This window comes from Kogia breviceps, chromosome 10, assembly GCF_026419965.1.
Source record: "Kogia breviceps isolate mKogBre1 chromosome 10, mKogBre1 haplotype 1, whole genome shotgun sequence".
NCBI classification, from domain to species: domain Eukaryota; kingdom Metazoa; phylum Chordata; class Mammalia; order Artiodactyla; family Physeteridae; genus Kogia; species Kogia breviceps.
The window spans coordinates 93,366,468-93,370,303 of record NC_081319.1 but is presented as its reverse complement, the minus strand read 5'-3'; positions in this window follow the sequence as shown (position 1 = coordinate 93,370,303).

Genomic DNA, 3,836 nt, shown 5'->3' with positions numbered 1-3,836 from the left:
ACTACATGTGGTCTCTTTCCCCTTTACTCAATATTAAAGTAGGATTATTATTTTTTCTGTTTTAGAAAATTCTTGTTCCCCTGCTCTTCTCCCCAAAAATATCTTCTGAAAGTTTTCCTAAAAATTCTTATAATAATAAGTAACTCATTTTGGAGATTAGGATAAGAAAGGGAGAACAATTTTGCCTTTCATTTAGTTCAGAGCCAACCATTAAGCATCAACTCTTTAACAGCAAGCAATGTGCTATTATTTTAGAAGAAAGCTTCCAGGGAACACGGATTCTATAAGGCCCATGGCACATCATAAGCATTCAGATGAATGTTACAGTCTTATGTGTTGTTTTCTAAACTTTTGGAGGAGAGAAATTATTTTATACTTGATTAAATACCATAATCTGTAGGCCTAAGGAGGAGTGAATTCTTGGGGTGATTTTATAAGGAAGAAAAACATGGTATTAATTCATAATTTTATTTACTCATTAATTCAGCACACATTTATTGAGCATCTCCTATATCTCAGGAAATTTTAGGCATTGCAGATACAGCAGCAAAATTAACAAATGACCTGGTTATAATGTACTTGATTGATGATAAGGATATAGGCAGCTTACATTTGAGGTGGCGGCTGGACTACAGTTCTTTATTGTATACAGCTTCTATTTCCTTCCTTCCTCCCTCCCTCCTTTCTTCCCTTCTCTTTCCTTCCGTCTCCCTTCCCTCCTTTCCCTCCTGCTCAATTCCCTTTCCTTCACTCTCCTATATCCATGCTTTATGATTTAGACATTAGAGGGACTAAGCATGGTTTGTTACACAGAATTAATTAATAAAGTACACATTTTGAGAATTAATCTGTATTATTTAGGCTAAAACTACTATAACAAATGAAACCCCAAATTTCAGTAGCTTAACACAATAGAAGTTAATTCCTTGCTCATGTAACAATCTAATGAGGGTGTTCCAGTTGGTGGGAGGCTTTCCTCCACGCAGTGACTCAAGAACTTAGGTACCTTCCATCTTGTGACCCTGCCAGGCCTTGGAATCCTTTGCATCCAGCTGGTATAAAGGGAAACAGAAGGTTAAGAAGGCACAGCCATTTCTTTTAAAAATTAATTAATTAATTTATATTTTTGGCTGCCTTGTTGCTGCACGTGGGCTATTCTTCATTGTGGTTTCTGGGCTTCTCATTGTGGTGGCTTCTCTTGTTGCAGAGCACAGGCTCTAGGTGCATGGGCTTCAGTAGTTGTGGCACTTAGGCTCAGTAGTTGTGGCTTGTGGGCTCTAGAGCTCAGTCTCAGTGGTTGGCACATGGGCTTAGTTGCTCCGCGGCATGTGGGATCTTTCCGGACCAGGTCTCGGACCCTTGTCCCCTGCACTGGCAGGTGTATTCTTAACCACTGCGCCACCAGCGAAGTCCAGGCACAGCCATTTCTTAACCAACTTGGCCTGAAAGAGGCAAATGTCACTTCTGCTCATATACCATGGGGAGAGCTGACTGGATGGCCCCACCTAGATGAAAAGGGGATTGTGAGATTCTTAGTCATGGGCTGCACAGATACGTTGAAGTGACAAGTCTATACCAAGGAAGTGGGAGGACAGGTATGAATAAACACAATTGTATGTCAGGCACCATGCTAATTTCTGAAGATGAAAAATGGGTACGTCTAGGGTGGTGAGGGCCACACAGATACACAACTAACCAAACATGATATTTAAGTAGTAAATAACATCATATATGAGCACAGATGCAGGGACAAATACCTCACTCTGGAATGGATTCAGAAAGCAGAGGCTTAAAGGGCTTCCTCTAGCAGAGAAGAGGAGGAGCTGAGAAGATGCCCAATATGTCCAGATAGTGATGAGCTGCTCGATGTGTCAGGTGTTCAAGGATGTGGGGTAACTAGGCCAGATCAGAGAGGGCCTTGTGGGCTGCGCCTTTTGCACAAATAACTAGAATGTGAATGTGAATGTGTGCTGTGCATTTGAGGCTTCAGACACAGGTCTTTCGATCCCACTCCTTTCTGAAGCCGTTGTTTCTTGGATATGTCATCATATATGTGAAAGGAAGCTGATTTTTAAAACTTGAGGAGTCATATGTGACTTTTTAAGATGAAAGGTGTTTGGATTCTGAGAAAGGAAGTTATATCCTTGGCAGCCTTGTTCCTTACTGCGTAGGAATGTGTGTCACCTTACAAAAGAGGCATGTGTTACAATGTATGAATTCCCCCACCTGATTCCAAGGTCGATATTTCATCACACATTTAAGGTCCCTCCCCTTTCTCTTAATACTGGTAGTAGTGAATGTGCTTTATTATAATGCCGGAGAGAGCTTGGAGTTCCAGGTATCAAAAGAGGCTGAGGCTGCCTCAGCTGTTCTAGGTGGAGAGCACCTTGTTCCGTGCTGATTAAACTTGGCCTAGGGGACGTGCCGGAGAGTAGGGTCACTATGGGATCAACATGGGAGGCCAGCTGCAAGATACACACATTGCTTTTCCCAAACGTTTTTATAAACAGAATCAAGCTTTTGATGTCCCTGTATTCCTTATCATATAAGCTTATCTTAATCTTATAGCACTGTTAATTTCATAATGAATATTTGCTTTCCTTTTTCAGTAGATAGTCTCGAGCTTGTTAGCAACTATGATCACCCCCTTTCTATGTCCACTTATATTTGAAGAGAGACTGGCATAGTGAAATATATTTATATGTTTTATTTAGTAATCTAATGGCTACTTAATGATATCTATTAAAAGTTGAGACTCTGACTTGGCCTTGGAGTACAGAGAAGAGGGAGACAGAAATATAGGTGAACTGAAGTTTCTGCCTACATATGATAGACAAGATGCAGCTGTATATAAATAACTCTAATACAACACAAATGTGAAAAGTTCCATAAGGAAGGAGTGGACAGTAGGGAGAAAGAATTTGTTACTAGAGGAAATCAGGGAAGGCTGAATAGAACTTGAAGCTCAGAGAAGTTACCAGACATTGGTCCAGTATTACATAGCCAGCTGCTGTCTGAGATAGAAGAGGCTCAGCTCTCTCGAGGCAGGGCTCCTGGCTTTCTGCGTGATGCCAAGTCTGAAGGAAGATCTGAGGACGAAGGCAGAGGACACGAGCTCTCAGTTTTGCATGTAGGACAGCACATTTATCCCAGTGGAGACTCAGCCAGTTGTGAACACATTTAGGGTTCCTTCAGAAAAAAGATGGTCCCACAGCCCAACTACCAACACAACCTGAAGCTTTGACTTCTGTTTTTATTTTTTCTCCTGCAAGAGTAAGTCCAATTATCCTCATTGCTTTGGGTGTCAGAAAAAAAATAAAGAGTTCCATGGGTTAGCAGGACTGCTTATAAAATATAAAGATAAATGATGACTACCAGAAAAAAAGTTTTTGAGAGGATGAAGAGACAGAATTTACTATAGATTGAAATGGGTAAGTGTTGTCCAATTGCCATTTTATTCTTTTACAGTAAAATACATAATAGAGAATGCTAGATTTCCTTTTTAGAACTTGGTAAAAATTATAGCAGATGAACATTAGGCAAAATCAAAGGGGAATTTTGCTCACATATGGAAGTTTATAAGGAATCTGGTTGAGTCTGGTTCCAGTATTTGCTGAAGTTTGTGGTTGTGTCAACAAAGATGGGTAAAGTAAGCATATTTTAGACCCTAAAGAGAGCAGCCTCATAGTCTGGAATAGAGAGTAGCTTTCAAATGGTTTAAAATGGGTTTGCTTTTCTTTCCTTCCAGCTGTGCCTAGTGCTGGGGAAGATAAACTGGCATGTTCTTTGTTACATAGCAACATACCCACCCAGGGGAGTGAGGCACATTAGATTTT